This window comes from Daphnia magna, linkage group LG8, assembly GCF_020631705.1.
Source record: "Daphnia magna isolate NIES linkage group LG8, ASM2063170v1.1, whole genome shotgun sequence".
Taxonomy (NCBI): domain Eukaryota; kingdom Metazoa; phylum Arthropoda; class Branchiopoda; order Diplostraca; family Daphniidae; genus Daphnia; species Daphnia magna.
Genome location: NC_059189.1, coordinates 4,322,209 through 4,338,765, shown reverse-complemented (window position 1 = coordinate 4,338,765; position 16,557 = coordinate 4,322,209). Strand labels below are relative to the sequence as shown.

The 16,557-nt window shown below is 38.1% G+C and overlaps 3 long non-coding RNA genes across 39 annotated transcripts in view; 1 reads left to right on the top strand and 2 right to left on the bottom strand.

Moving 5' to 3' along the window:
* LOC116929095 overlaps positions 1-7,740 on the top strand; it is a 72,201-nt gene extending 64,461 nt beyond the window's left edge. The window contains exons 2-14 of one of the 26 annotated variants that reach the window (XR_006650860.1): positions 3,868-4,031; positions 4,464-4,566; positions 4,623-4,767; positions 4,891-5,016; positions 5,285-5,368; positions 5,539-5,630; positions 5,808-5,885; positions 6,050-6,124; positions 6,204-6,262; positions 6,331-6,364; positions 6,513-6,841; positions 6,962-7,031; positions 7,092-7,740. This is a non-coding gene — a long non-coding RNA (uncharacterized LOC116929095). The other 25 variants (XR_006650865.1, XR_006650864.1, XR_006650863.1 and 22 more) reach the window with 25 other exon arrangements.
* Positions 7,741-11,025: 3,285 nt separating this feature from the next.
* LOC116929096 lies at positions 11,026-13,394 on the bottom strand. Of its 3 annotated transcripts, none has more exons than XR_006650307.1 (8): positions 13,235-13,394; positions 12,941-13,163; positions 12,730-12,862; positions 12,413-12,679; positions 11,825-12,340; positions 11,595-11,738; positions 11,297-11,529; positions 11,026-11,229 (listed from the first exon to the last, which is right to left on the bottom strand). It is a non-coding gene; the product is annotated as an uncharacterized LOC116929096 (long non-coding RNA). The 3 variants fall into 3 exon arrangements; XR_006650306.1 differs by having other exon boundaries at positions 12,413-12,668; XR_006650308.1 differs by having other exon boundaries at positions 12,413-12,599.
* Positions 13,395-13,622: 228 nt separating this feature from the next.
* Positions 13,623-16,482, bottom strand: LOC123475390. 10 transcript variants are annotated; one of them, XR_006650427.1, is made up of 6 exons: positions 16,158-16,482; positions 16,047-16,078; positions 15,628-15,984; positions 15,425-15,562; positions 14,960-15,334; positions 13,623-14,896 (listed from the first exon to the last, which is right to left on the bottom strand). It is a non-coding gene; the product is annotated as an uncharacterized LOC123475390 (long non-coding RNA). The 10 variants fall into 10 exon arrangements; XR_006650422.1 differs by having other exon boundaries at positions 13,623-14,118; positions 14,284-14,896; positions 15,628-16,482; XR_006650424.1 differs by having other exon boundaries at positions 13,623-14,710; positions 14,769-14,896; positions 15,628-16,482.
* Between the last annotated feature and the right edge of the window lie 75 nt (positions 16,483-16,557).

The following is a 16,557-nucleotide window of genomic DNA, read 5'->3' as shown; positions in this document are numbered from 1 at the left end:
AATCAAGCCTTTCCTCCCACGCAAAACTGTAATGTTTCGTAATCACGTTATAGGAATAAAAATTCTTTATTTCGTTTCAACTCCACTCTATAGTTGAACTAAGCATTCCAGTCTCAGTGCGTGAATTTCTATTATACTATTCGAAATGCAGAAACTGCACTGGATAGGGGTCAGAAACATTCTTCTCTCGTGTGTGTGTTTAATTTTCACTGTCTGTGTGCTGTTAGCAGTGGCCATGTATGTCTGCGCAGAGTGAAAAAATACTTTGTTTGCGTGATTTTTGTGTGTGTGTGTGTAAAGATATGTATCAGCATGTTTGAAGAAGATTTATGGGACGAGCCAGTGTTAGCGTTCACGTTATAACGACGGTGTAATTTGAAACCCTTTTTTACAAGCGTTCGCGCGCCCCGTTCAAACTTCTTCTTCGTTGGGTATAGTAGAAGTTGCACGTCTCGGGGATTAATGTGGGTCACATCATCTCAACAACAACGAATGTAGGAGACTGGCGGCGTGTATAGCGAAAGAAAGCGAGAGAATGTGTGTATATATGGATCTCGTGAGGCAGATGATGAATAGACACGGCGGCAGCAGCGGGAAATCACCCGTGACCAGTCATCAGCAGCTTGAAAAAGCCGTTAAAGAAAGCAGCTAAAAAAAACCTATATGTTTTCCCTATTTTGGGGGTGGGGGGGGCATTTGTTGTTGTTTCCCACACTATATCGTCACGCACAGTTTGCAGCCAAAGAGGTGTTACACACACATAGCGACCTCCCACCGGTTCCCTTTTAACGACTACCAACAAATCACCATCAGGATGTGATTCCCTGGATTTCCTTCCCCCCAATTTCCCGCCGTGCGCATTTCAAAAGATCAAAAAATAAAATAAGCTTGCTGTGTGTTTGTTAGTGCGACTAGCCTCTTAACGAATTTTGTTGTTGTTGTGATATCCTATACACATTTATTTATAACGGCTGGTGGAATGCATGCTGCTTTCTTGCCCTTCGTGACTAACGTGTGGAAACTGTTTTTGGCTTGATGAGGTTTACTTTTTGTTTTGCCGTGTTGTATTTAAGCCGACGCTGATGTGTAACAAATCTGTCGGTGCGATGGAAATTTAGCTAATGTTTTGCCTCGCACGATTTGTTTGCGAAAAATGAAAAATGACTGAACGAAAACAATTTTTTTTTAGTTCCCCTCGCGTCGGACAAATTGAGCTGAAGAATAACGATGGACGTGTTTATGTACGTTTCCATCTTCATTACCACAGTTGTGCTATTCATCAGAACCTTGTTATTTTCACTTCGTCTTGTATGCTGTTTGATGTTTCGTTAATAACCCTACTGTCTTTTGAAATATGTTTGCGACAGGGAGGTGGTGTAACGAGCGCTTGTATATGAAGATTCTTTTACACTAAAATCGTGATCTACGACCGGCGGCAACTGTTCGTGACCAGCTGTCAACCGAACAAGTCGTTAAAACAAAAACAAGGGGAAAATTGTTAGAAAACAAAAAATAGAAAAATCCTTCGATGTATTTAGCTGTCCCGTACGAGCAATATGGGACTATACATTTATTTATTTATTTTTTTTTTGTGTGTGTGTGTGTTGAATTTTAGCTCCTTCTTCTGTGTGTTTATTTTTACTGTTATTTTATTCTCATGCGTGGCGTTCACGTTACACGAACAACAGCCACCCCGGTGGTTTCGTTTAAATGACTACCGACAAATCCTGGGCTGCTGCGATACACAGGTGATGATGACAAAAGAGCCTTCAACAACACCGACATGCTGTTCGGATCTATGTAAAAAGCTACTGCTCCTTAAGATGGGATGTGGTATAACGTACATAGAGTATACACATATTTGTGTGTGTGTGTGATGTGTGTGTGTGTGTATATATGTTTCAAATGCTGAGAACAATGTAACAAGACCACCGGACGCGGGATGAATTTCACGCTTTTTGATCATCATCATCATCATCATCGCTGGCGTAGTTGATGGATGACGGAGGAGGTGCCAATCAACGAGCTGCTGCTTCCTGCATGTGTTATGTTGTTTAAGGGATATGTATTTAGCAGCCACCTTCCTCGTCCATCCATCGTACAAGCGTGAAATATTGTTATTTGCGTCTCACAATCAACAGCAGCAAGAACCCATATAGGCTCTATACAATAGGCAGACAATCCATTCATTTTATCTCTCTTCTTCGTATTCAGGAAAGAAAAAAAGGGAATTATTTGATGATGATGAAGCTGCGAGTTCACTGTGGGCCCACCTTCTTCACACACTCGGTGGGATATGATGCTCTACGGCAATTACATATGCAAAAATGGCTGATCTAGCAGCACATTCTGGCTCTCTTCTTTTTAATGTGTGTATAGTTTAATGGCATTGCCGAGATTATGTTAGCGTTTACAGCATGGCATATTTGGCTGCCCCCATCGCATAAAAGGCGGTGCGTTAGCGTTCTTGCGTAATCATTTCCTCGGAGCGTGACTCCCGTCCATCGGCTTTGTTCTATATTTATTCTGACGTATTGTATTTATCCCGGCTAAATGGGACACGGATTAAAAAACGAGGCTCGGATAAAAATTAACCTTTCTATCGTTCCCTTTCATTTATTTATTTATTTATTTTTTGCTACGACTTAAATGAGAACGCGTATTTATAGTTGGCTGATGCCCACAGCCCATTATGTCCGTTTTCTCTGTCCTAATGACCCGTGTTATCACCGCATATAGCGTAACGTTGAAAAAGAATTGGAGAAAAAATATGACTGTTTGGATGAATGTAGCTAAGATAATGACGCTGCCCTTGGTGTGTCTACACGAAGCTAACCAGCAAATTCTGATGTATATACGGTTTGTTGTTATTCAAGACGAACGGCTTTAAGAGTTTACGAGTTTTCTGGCGCATGACTCATCGTTTTCTCCTAAACAGGACTAATCGGCCTCATCAGTTCTGATGAGATCCGTTTTTCAAGGAAACTGGAACGTTCGTTATCAATTATGTGGTGCTCGAATCTGGCAAACTGTTACGATCAGCGTTCTTTCTTTTTTTTCCCGCTCCACTGGGTGGCGCCTCTATAAATTACTGTCGTATAATCATCCAGCACATTAATCGACGATCGCGTCCGTATCTGGAGCTATATATTAACCGTATATCTGATGGCTGAGGGTTTTTATAAATTACATGCAGATGAAATCGAGTAGCCTACTATCGATAATGTGCTCTCGATATGCGCGCACTATAGGATAATAGATGCTGGCCAACACCCGCCAACATCATCCCGATCAATGAAAACCGGCTGTATTCTGCCAATCAGTTTGTCTTTTATGCAAATGATCACCGGGTATGTCTTTAAGTACTCGTTTTGTATGCAACGGGTTTTTAATGAGGCGATTCTCCCATTTTATATCATTAAAATCTTTTTTCCTGGCAGTGTTCAGCATTGGAAATCAGTCATTCGGGTTAACAAATTCGCAACCGATAATTGATTCATTGCCTGACGCATGTGTTGTATATTTGCTTTCCTCTTTTTTCTTTTGAAGATGAACTTTTCTTTTAATCTTATTTGTTTCAGCGCGCGCAATATTTGGACTCGACTGCAGCTTGTCTTGAAAGCCTTTCATGAATGCATACAGAGCAAAATGCATGCTCACAATGTGGTGCCTGCAATCAGGAAAGTGCTGTGCCAGTCACCAGGGCGATGTTTGGACATAACAGTTCCTCATTTACTTCACCTTGAAATCTGTTGATTTCAATTCTTATAGCGAAAGACCAAAGTTGACAAGAAAACGTTGACCTCATTAATTAAATACACAAGTTTTTTCGCAAAAGATTGTATTCCTTCCCTTCCTTTCTTTTAGCAACAGAAATGACGGAAATGCAAAGGATAACAGCGTCATCGCGTGGTAGAAAAATAAAGCTTGTACTGGCCACCTACCGGGCATTTAGAAAAGCTTATTTATTGGACTGCCACTGCCACGGTGTCCGGTTCCCATTTGAATCCGAACTTTCGTCGTCGCAACTTGTAAGTATTTATTTGGTAGAAGTTTATGGTTTTGCTTGTGCATTTCTAGTTGTTTCTGTTTTATATCTCTTTGGTTAGATCGGTATATGAAGTTTTAAAGTACACTGGGTATAGTTAATCGAAATTAACTAGATGACATCTGTAAAAATCAATAAGATTAAAAATATTACTGACATATGGGTTGTCAAAATTCTTGCATTCCCCCATCAAAAGCGAGATATTTAACTAATCTTTTTTGTTTTAAGCTAGCAAATATAGATTTTTCTAACTGTCTCGAGTATAGAAATGTGAGGTGATATGGTAAGAGTCTCTGTGTTATGGATGAGATGTCAGCTTAGGAATTAAAAGGTGAAGGTATAAGTTAAATAATTAATGGAGAAATGTCCTTTGCATTTGTCACACTCAATAATTTTGATAACTGTTGATTAACAGGATGTCTGTCGATGACTTGGTTTGCATTTCAACAAATCAAATTCTGCTGGCTCATCTTTCTGTCTATGAGGCTGCATCCTCGTCTGGTGAATGATTCATGATGGTTGGTTTGTTTCACATTGAGAATATTGGATGGGTGATTGAATTCTGTTTTTCTAGGGTTAATCCTCCATTGCACAAGCAGTTGCATGTACCACCTCGGTTTTTAAAGGTGACTTGTTTTGGAAACAAATTGGATCACTTCATTGTCAATCAGTCTGGTGCCATGCTGTCTAATGCAGGCTGTGCCTTCTAGATGTTAGAGGTGCTATTAAGCATTTGCAATTTGTTGTTTTTTAATGTAGGACGACATGACACAGCATAAAATGTTCCATGCACATCTGATTTCATTGTCAGATTTTAAAATATTTGTGTAATTGTCTTGCAGGTTGGTTGAAGGAGGTATCCTATAGTAAAGGTTCTCTTGTGGTACGTGGTAGCAGTTGAAGAAGCAGTGAACTACCGATTGAGACCGCGATATGCTGTATTCCATCTTATTCTGCAGGCATAAGAGGTATATGATCTTACACGTATACCATTTCTGTTTGACATCGGATTTTCTATGATATACGTACCATACTAAGATAAACTGAATGCATCTCTTTGGTTATAACTGCTGGAGGGTTTATTATTGACACATGGTGCATATCCCAGGTTATTCAAGTTATTTGAAACTTAAAAAATATTTTCTGAAGATGGTGTTCAATCCAACTGCATATTTTTTCGTTGCTCTCTTTTCCGATAAGTAAGTGGTTTGTGAGCCTATGTTCTTTTCTTTTCAGATTTTGGGTGTTGTCGTGTCACGGATTATGGTTTTGTGGACTGTTACTAGGAGTTCGCTACCTTGGCTTTTCAACTGATTTCAGGTACAATGTTGTGCGTGAATGTTGCGTTTATTTTTAATGATAAATATGTATTTCCCGTGTTTCTGATTAACATGAAGACTCACTCGAATACCTGATTTTCAAAAGTTTAGCATTATGATTGTCTGTTAAGGTTATAGAAACTATTGTTGGATTTTCTATTCACATTTTAGGTGGTCTTGTCGACAATCAGCAATTGATTGTTGAATTGGGAGGATATTGACGCGGGGCTGACATGTTCAACGCCTTTTCTTATGGGATTATGGTAATTAAGCCACAATGCATTACGATAGTGGTGCTTTCCATAATGATGAAAACGAGTTACCGTTTGATAATTATGAAACAATATCTTTTGGCTGTAAATTTCTGACAATCTACTATCTCACCTGAATCTTTTAGAATACGATTGGTTTAGTTAACAAACTTAATGTTTTGTTTTCAGGGTGTCTTGGTGTGTCCGGATTGCCAGCTAGAATATTTTGCTCGTTTCTTCGCTGTTTCTGCTGTCCTGTAGCGCTAGGTAAGAGATTTTCTAGGCAACGTAACTACCATGTTTGCTAGTGACAGCTTTCTTAGGGAACCTAAATGTGCACTGTGATTACCACTTGAGTCTAAAGTGGGTTCAGTTTCCCCTAATTGGGGTTTCTAGGTTAAATTGTTAATAGTTTGGTTCGTTACTTACAGGTATATGGGCAATGTTTGGAATTGGTTGGCGAGTCCAATTGGATGATACAGTTTTGTGGCCGTTTCCTTCTACTGGTAATATATTGAAACTCATCTATGGCTTAGTTGTCGTAGTATTTGATCCTCAGTCACTGTTCTTCCTGTGGTTCTCTAGTGCTAAAGGATCCCAAAAAAATGAAGGGTCTTTCTTCTTATGCTTGTTCTCCATATTCGGTATGGTTTTCAATCACCAAGTCAGATACAGTTCTAAGTTGATTCTCTATTGGTTTTTCTCGGTGGAGATTGTTTATTAATTCGATAAAATTGCCTGAAACGGTGAGAGCTTTAAAAACATTTTCTGGAAACAGTGTTGAATTTAACTGCCTTCCTCTTGATCGTTAATTTCTTTTCCGTTGATTTTCTTTGAATTGAATTTCTTTTGTGTATGTCCTATTTGATGATTTACATATTTTTTAATAGTCAGGATGCCTGTGGATGATTCATTTGTCATTTTGACTTGAGTGTGTGCTGCTTTCTTATGTTCCTGAGGTTGATCACATGTTAGGTGATACATGGTGGTAAGTTCATTATTGAGAATTTTACGGGTAATTGAATTTAGTTTCTCTAGGGTTAATCCTGCATTGCTTGAGTAATAATATGTGCCATATGACTAGTAAGTCATGGTTTCTTGTGTGGTGATCTTCGAATGTGAATACTTGAGAACAAGTAGTTTAAATACTTAATGGTCCAGCAGCCTGGTGACATGCCATGTACTTAAATCCCTACCTTCTACATGTTAATAGCAATACTATGGTAACATGTACAAGATTATGATTTCAATTTCAAAACTGTCCTGAGAAATATTTGTCATAAATACTTTTTCCTTGCAGGATTTTTATTTAATTTGATTTATTAATTAAATTTTTGTTTCAGGTTGGCATGAAGAGGCATCTAGTAACAAAGTTGCTTCTGGGTTCCGTCTACGCATGGTGTATTGTTGAAGGTAAAATAGAAAAACAATATGCTTTATGATTTCCTTTTAACTTTTCATGGTTTTTCGAAGTGTATGTCAAGTCGGGAGTTAACACTGGCTATTTAGTTGATCTGCTGATGTCTTGGAGATATACTCCAAGCACACCAAATGAAGGGTTTCTGGCATTTTGACGACGAATTCCAGTGGTAGCGTACATAACATAGGATGTCTTGATGACACCAAATGTCATTGTAAAGATTATAAAAAGATGTTTAAGGTATTTGACAAATGTGTTTAATAAAGTGACTTTTTGGTTATTCTTAAATTGACAGGAAAAACCTAAAGTTGGAGGATGATGCATTTGTTTCCTAGTACTAGAGGATTTTATACATTAAAGGGGCTTTCTCTTTATGCTTGTTTCCATAATGGGTATGGTTTTCAATCAACTAAATTGGGTCCATTTTTTTAAGTAGAGCAGTTAGTTTTTCTTGTACATAGTTTTCCGTCATATAAGTAGTGTCTAGCAGTATTTTCCTTCTTTAGATATAACGTACGGTACTACGTACGTTTAGGTATAACCTGTTGTAGCACTTTGTGCTTGTGCAATTTTCTCCCTCCTATTGATCATGTTGTTTGAAGTTGTGTTGTGTGTATCTGAATTATTTGATATTCCTTGAAAATGGCAAATATTGCGACAGTCGAGTTTGGTTTCAAATAAATGAAACATTCACACGTAAAATTATATTATTTGATAGTGTGGAAAGGTTGCGTATTTTAATGGCTTCATTGAGAAAATGCAGGGACTTTAGATTTGATTTAAAATGTTCAAAATATAATATTATTGTGACACTCAATTAAACGAATTTTGGATTTATTTTTTATTTTATTTTTACATATGGTTTGACGAGAATACTAGCAATTTAATCGAAATCAACATTCAATTTGAATTATGCCGTACGCTTTTTGTCGAATTTCATAAGATATCGTTTTTCGCAGAATTCGACGAAAGTGGGAAGGCTATACCCTTCCCACTTTTCCATTTTTGGCCAAATTTCAGCTTTCGCTAGATATACATGATTTCAATTCAGAATTGAATGGTAATCACGGAAATCAAGTTTTGTTTTTGATTGGTCCAAAAGTTTTTGAACAAAACGTAAAACAAAGTCTAATGGGAACTCCCCGAACACGGAAGCCGTTTATTTTTAAGGGCAACTTTTTTTGTACAAAAATCGATTTCCATGATTATCATTCAATTCTGAATTTAGTTAGTTTGACGCTTGCACCATGCTTAAACCTGTTTTTTTTTTATTGGGATGGAGACGAATCACATAAATCTCAAAACAACAAACGCCTACGTAATTACGACTTCGAGCGCTAGATGGCTATGAGTACCAAAGAAAACAAAAACAGAAGACGGAATCGATGAATTATAGCACAGTTTCCAGTATAGGGTAATTCTATGTCAATATTGACTAATTCTTTTATAAATTTAAATTGAAAGATTACATAGTGAAGCAAAGCATATTTACTGAGAGGAAAAACAAGATCAACTTAATGGTTATACAAAAAGAATATTGCCTGGATGAGCAAGTATACTTCATCTGCTGTAGCTCAGATGGACCCATGGACCCACTACTGTGGTGAATGCATTCCTTGTTATTATGTAAATAACTGCAACAAGTGTGACTTAATGAAAACAATGCCAGCTGTGTTAGTACTGAATCTATCTCACTTTTGGCCCCTAGGTGTCTTGTATTAAATTTTGCCTTTGACAGTAACGTAAGAAGAGGAAATTGTTGGAAAACCCATCTTGAATGAAGCCAAATATTCCTATGTTGATGTTTGAGAGCCCAGCCAGTGAAATAATAATACCCCTTATTCTAGCTAGTAAGCCATCTTGACATTTGAAAAACAAAAAGATACACACTTAAGATTGGCTTAAATATTCTTCGTTTCTTAAAATATATTTTAACACCAGGAAAAGGCAAGAAGACATTGTTCCTTTGCTACTTCTGGGGACCACCATAACAGCCAACAGCACATCACAGCACCAGAATACAGAAGAGTCCTGTTTTGTACTATTGACATATTGCTTCCATGGAGTTGGTACGGGAAAACAACACTGACAGGCCATAGTTAAAAGCTGTAAGTTTAATCATGAATAATGGATGCCACCTGAATGCCAATTTTTATAGTAATCGTTAGCTATTCGATAGAGATTTTCGAAATTTCTTCTCCCGTTCTCACTTCTGAGATTGAATACTGATCATCTTCGTAAATTTCAGTTTTGGTTTTAGAAAAACTGGGCTTTTGTCTTAGAACACGAACATTTCATTAGCATCTCGAAAATCTTATTTGTTTTGTTTTGATATTTGAAGTTTCGTAAATATTGCCTGCTTTTGATGTACATCTGAAAAATTTTCATTCAATTGTCAAATAGTATAAATGAACAAAAATGAGTGAAAAAACTGTTTGTTTTCTATTTCCAGTCTCAAGACTTACCTCCGTCGCCTTGCCCGTCGTCTTGCCCGTCGTCTTGTCCGTCGCCTTGCCCGTCGTCTTGTCCGTCGCCTTGCCCGTCGCCTTGCCCGTCGCCTTGCCCATCGCCTTGCCCATCGCCTTGCCCGTCGTCTCGTCCGTCGCCTTGCCCGTCGTCTCGTTTGTCGCCTTGCCCGTCGTCTCGTTTGTCGCCTTGCCCGTCGTCTTTCCCGCCGCCAGCCTTCGCTTCGCCCGTTACCCCGCCTTCGTCTCGTGACCGCCCTGTCTTCAGTTCGCCCGTCACCGCACCGTCTCCACTTCGCCCGTTGCCCCGTCTTCGCCTCGTGGTCGCCCCGTCACCGCCTCGTATTTTGGTATCGTCGTACTTTTTAATGTGTAATTGTGTAGTATTAATTAACCCGTTGGCTGCCACCCACTTTGATCCCCTTTTTTTTAAAAGCTTGTTAGGGTCCGGCAGCGCTGTTCTGCCCAATGGTCTATATGCCATGGGTGGGACAGTTGCACAAGCCGTGTGGCTCAAAGTCGATCGTCGAGGCAATGCACCAGTAGGGACTTCCCCCTTGTCGATGTGGTGTTGGTTGCCTGGGGTGTGCATTCCCATAACGGCTTCCATCATCAAATCAGCCCGGACTTGTTTTCGGACAAGTCCCCCTTGGTCGCTATCCTTTCGATAGCGATGTAGCTACTGTAGATTTAGTGGCGTGGCAGCCAACGGGTTAGTTTTATTTATGTATGTTTTGTATTGTATTGTATTGTATTGTATTGTATTGTATTGTAAAATGTAAAAATTTTGTGGTGGATTTGTGGGTGGATGGAGGGACAATAAATACTTTATATTATTTATCAATCTTGAATTAATTCTGATGTTGAAACTGGGCTGGGGATCGAACCCTTGAACTCTGGAACCTTAATCCAATGCTTTACCACTGTGCCAATTTTAACGTGCTGGTAAAGGAAATTTATTCCTAAACTACCTTGTTTGTTGTGCATAAGTAGATACGCCAACAAATGTCGACTATATTTGATATAGTCAGAAGTGGCACAATGGTAGAGTGCTTGTCTAGGAATGAAAATGTCTGAGGTTCGATTCTCAGCAATGACCAGGCTACTTGTCTAATACCGGCTGTATGTGTTTCGTAATTGGATAAATTTGTATCAGCAATTAAAAGTTTTCCAAGTAATAGTTCATAAGTTAACACGAAAAAAATAAACAATAAAGAAAAATTTTTGAAAAAAATCACGAGTTTTATTTTTATTTTTGTATTGTTGGTACAATGTACATGCACAACAAATTGCACTGAACTGAATCACCGGGGAGATTACCCGGTGCGTGGCTAAGAGAAGCCGGAAAAGGATGGAAGGTTTCGGACAAGTTTTTACGTGAGCGATTAACCGTTAATTCGGATTTGTGGGTAGCCTCTTCGCCCTCCAATGATATCTCAGAACTTGAGGACCCCCACGTCCCCTTTCCGGACAGCGCACTCACAACCTTTACTGCTGATCACAGTAGGGGCATGACCCCCTACGGGCTTATCATAAGTCAAGGGGAAACGGGGCCACAGAAAAGAAGGGAGCCCAGATATGCACTTAATTTTTTTGTGTAAAAATACCAAAACACGTGAGAAAATAAAAGAATCTGGAAACCTTCGGTCCCTCCTCCAACGAATTTCAGTTACTGTTTACACCTGACCTCCATCAATATCCTCTGTCGATTGACTACGTTTATAATCTACACAAGTGAAATAAACATAAGTAAAACATTCTTGCTGATAAACTTCTTAAAGATAGTAAAATACCTTGTACAGTATCCACCACCGACTCCTTCATACAGACACTGATGAAGCCATCAACGGTATTAGTGGACTTGGATCAAATAAATAAGGGGCCATATTTAATCCGCGGGGAAATACAGCGAATGCGTGAAGCTTGTCTCGTATCGACAATTTGTAAAAACGCTTTAAATAGATGACTTCCGAACGATCACACATTTTTGGTTGCTCTAACACGCTCTTCAATTGTAACACAATACCTAAATGTTGTAAAAATGTTAAAACCTTGCAAGTAAATATTAAGAAAAAAATAGTATCGTGCAACCTAATATTCAATAAGGCTTAAGATTTCAAGGCAATCTTTTAGCCGACGACTTGCTCTTTTTACCCGTTGTCATGACATAAGCTTCGGCATCGTATCTAACTTCCTTAACAGCCAGTTTAAACTCCCAAGATAGGAAACTTTTTTCTGTAAAATTAAACAAATTTTAATAAAAGTAATATTATATATGGGAACATCAGAGTTACCAGCAAGGCAACTGGCCTGCAATTTACCTTAATTTTGCCAAAACTTGATTTTACGTTCAGGTTGATCAAATGCAGAGAAAAAAGCTGTCTAGATCGCGAAGCCTTCGTAACAGAACATTTTACTTCGATCTCCATACGAGGCAGATCGTTTTCGTTATAGATAGAAATCGTGTCATAGACATTAGCAAACAATGATTAAAATTTTAAAATTTCACATCTTTTAAACTTTTTTTTTCTCCGGATAGAGAATAAATCACATGGCTTGGGGTTTTATACTATGAAAGACCTACTCCAATATACACACAAAATGCAATTGTAAAATGTCCAGTGTGTAAATTGTAGTAAACTTATGACAGAATAAAACCCTAAGGTGTGTGAGATTTGGATAGTTTACAAGATGTGAAATTTCAAAAAAAAAATCATTCTTGTTCGCAAAATAATTCCTCTTTTCCCGTTTCTTAGGCTTCGTCGTTAGGTCTCGTCCGGTTTGAATTTCACTTGTCCCATGACTGAAAAAAGTGGCTCTGAGTGATCCGTTGCGCTCTACCAGCATTTAAAAACACAAACTTTCAATTAGTTTCAATGAAATACATTTAAATTGAATTAAATACATACGCATAGAAACATTTTCGAACGTGAGACTGTTTCTGTTGGAATGAACTTCGAATCAATGGAATAGAGGTGAAATAGTAGAATGGAAGAAGATTGCAGAGGGCTATTGTTGTCCGTTACTAGACACAGATATTGCTGAAATTCATGCGTGGGCTGTGATAGTGATTGAATACATCTGTCAAACTATACTCTGCAGTATAGGAAATGTAACAACAAAGCAAGGATGATTAAAAAATGCGGAATTAGCCCAGTCGGCATCCTAAAAAAATTCTAACGGAAAATGTTATTATCTTATACGAATTCTGTTTCCTTTAGCTTACATTACACTGTGACCCGTGTACTGTGATTTTCTGTCCCAGTAGTGATTGCTTTTCCCGGGTATCATCAAGTGATGTCCTCTTAATAAATCGTAACCCAAAAGTTACCAAGGTTACAGGAAAATTAGGGTAAATACTATAAAATAATAAGTTGTTGAAGTTATATAATACAAGTCTGAATGACTGATGTATACGCATTAACAATATTACTCACCTTAAAGAAATGTGAAAAAAGATATTTCAAAAGGAACGCACAATATGGCATCACCATTTAATAATTTTGACTCTAATTGTTCTTCTTCATTGCAACCAGAAAGGCAAGTCAGCTGACATATGGTTTTCACATAAAAGGAATACAGTACAGTATGTACTGTGTTGTTGTATACACCTCCATGTACATGGAGGTGGATGCCTGATGACCATGTTAACCTCTTCACCTGTAATGAATGAAGAAATGTAAGGGAGATGTATCAAAACAAACACACAATATGGCATCTTCTTTTAATACTTTTGACTACTGATTCTTCTTCATTGCAACCAGGAAGGCTGTCAAAATTATATAAAAGAACAGTAACGAATACTGAGTTGCTAGAAATCTGCCTAATCTCACACTGACACTTCTGAGTTCTGACAGACTGTCAGCTGTTTTGCTTTTAACAATCAAAGGTTCAATTAACTACGTTAATCGATCCATACCAGCCACATTTCGTAAACAAATCTTTCAGTTGTTGCAAAAACAAATGAAACAAAGAAAATTTAATTTCGATATTGGATATATTTTTTTTCGCGTCCAACAACGAATTAAAAAGAAGGACCAAAAACTGTTTTTGTTTTGTTTTGTTTTGCTTTTAAGTGGACATAACAAACTGTAAAGATTTAGGTTGAAAACTGAAAGATGATCACGAAAACTAAATTTATTTTCACATTTGAGATTACATTGAAAAATGATTATTGAAAAACGGATGAACAAATACATTGCGCTACAGTCAATTAAATTTCGATGGTTAAAAAACTGCTGATTTGAGGAGAAAAGAAATTACTTTTTCTAAATCAGCGTTAAATTATTATTATAATGCGTGATTTACATGGAATTCCAAGAGATGTCATTTTTTGCGGATTTTGACAAAAGTGGGAAGGGTATAGCCTTCCCACTTTTCATTTTTTGACAAATTTTAGATATCATTTAAAATACATGTTTTCGGTTTGTAATGTAACGAGGATCACGAAAACATACTTCATTTTTACGGGGGACCGCTGGTTTTTGAAATAAATACAAAAAACAAACAGAGACAAAGACATAAAAACAAAAAATAGGTACAAGTTCAAACGTTTAGGCAACTTTTCACAGCAACGTCAGACAATCTGCATTTCCCCTTTAATGTCGTGTAAAAACTAAAAAGAAAAATTCTGCTTGAATAAATGTAGCACATCAGTTGCAAGACGATTTCAATGATTTTCACATCGATGCAGTCTGCGATTCGCACAGATTCGCAATCGTATGCTTTTCAAATCAATACTCGTCACGATGACTACAATCCATCAGAAAACATTTCGTACCTTGTGCACTTCCGGATGAAAATGCTCATCTGGACTCCAACTACCAGTTATAGGCGTAGAATGAAAACGCCAAGTTACAGAAATAACGTGGCCATGGCTGGATACGTAGGAATCAAGACTTCAACATTACTTGCTGCGTCTATAAACTGTGTGTATAGTTTCTGCCTCCCATCAGTCAGACATGCACTTCACCGTCTTTTTCTTGGACGTGACCGCTTTCCGTGGATGGTTATATCGCGTACGTTTCATAGGCGCCAGAAGCGACCGTACTCTTGGGAGAGATAACTTTGATGTGGATGAAGAAGCCACGTGTCACAAGTAATTCTCTCTGATATGGAGCCTTAGTTTCAAAAGCTCTAGAGGCGTCAAATAATTTACGAATCGTAACAATAAGTAACGAAAACCTAGAATTTCTTGGCCAAAAGAACTGGAAAAAAAATATGCGTAACAAAAAATAAATAGATGTTGTTGGGCTTCCTTCTTACCTGTACATTGCCAGCCGCCATGAACAGCGATCCTTGGTAGTTTTTTTTAGAACTGTTCGAATTGGAAGATCAATTCTTTTTTTATATACGCGTATCTAACTTTCTTTCTTCTACAGCTTGTCGCCATCCTAAAAAGAGACAATTACATGACTATATAATGTGCAGAGCAACTGATCTTTAAAGCGTCTTACACACGTTTCCACAATGTTCCTACTCAACGATAACTGACAAATGAATCATAATCCTGGAGAAAAGGGAACGTTTGAGATGCTTAGAAATGGTGCTTTACCCAATTAATTGATAATGCACTAAATGCATGTCCAAATCTTCTTATCGACGTCTTCTTGCGAGTCTGTTTCTGTACAGATGATGGCTCTAATGAGAAACGAACTCTCCATGTTAGTAGTAACAGGCATGCTGATCGTACCGTTTCATGTAGACATGCATGACTTGCATCTCTACACGTGTGTACAGCACCATGAATAACTGACATTCATAGACAGTTAAACCTGCAGCGTTTACAAAGAAGAAACTTCCAAGACACTGAACGTAAAGAGCGATGCACCCTGCAACATGCGCATTTCAAAAGTTTTAGAGAAACGATACGCGCACAACTGCCGACACTAAAATAGAAAACAAATACACGGTCTACTTACGTTAATGTCTTTTCAAGAATTGACAGCCAATGACGTGATGGCATTTCTTGGAAAAGAAACAAAAAGCCATTACACGATGTGATGATGCCCAACTAACTAATGGGCTGCTGCTGCACTAAAAACAAAAGGTCGCCGCGTCTATGGAGTTGAAAGAAAAGTTTAACGTGAATTCATTTGGGTATAAAAGGTCATTTGCATTCTACCTCTGGCGCCTGAATTGCTTTCTAAATTTACAACAACAAAAGACTTGTTTTTGTTTTCAAACGACAGAAACTGTAAAGCTTGACATTTCGCAAAACAACTTTCGTTCGTTTTGCTACAACGACTGCAAAGTGGCGAAACAGTGGAAATAAATGCACACGCTGTAAAATTCAGACTTCTGTGCAACTAGAATGATTTGATTTCGCGGAATCGCGATTTTCCAGACCATTCCTCGTGAATCTAAAGGAGGAATAAAAAAATCAATACGGGGCACTTTTGCGTGCCAAAGTGAGGTGCGACAGCCAAGTTTTATCTCCATCATTCATTTCACACGAATCCGAGAACTCGAGAGGGGAATACTAAAACATTGAAAAGAAGTTCTCCATTAGGCCACGATCAAAATGAATAATCACAGTAATACTCAAGCAAGTAGAATCCACGATTGAACAGTTGCTAGGAAAGTTCAAATTAAACACCGGGTTATTAAAATATTTAAAAAAAAACCCCAAAAAGACCAAAAAAACAAACATACTTTTGCTACTGAAGCGTTCCTGGGAATAACAGGATCACCCACAAACTATTTAGCCTTTGCATGCGAGTTAAATCACGCTTGAGACATTAATAAGCAAAGTCTTTGATGTCGCGCTGTATGCTTCATTTCGACGAAAATAGGGCGTCGAGTGCTCGGTCGTGTTATGAATACGTCTGTTCAAACGAGAGCTACAAGCCCAGGAATTCTTCAATCAAATGGCATCGTCGCATTTAAAATGTCCTTGGCTTTAAATCTACAATTAGACGGACATTAGACAAACGGACAGCAACTTGAGTGCATTCAAACTGGATTCGCCGACTTGTTGTAGGGGGGGGGGGGGGTTGGAAAATTTTTTTTTTTTTTTTTTTTTCTAATTTTTTCATTTTTGACACCCAAAAAT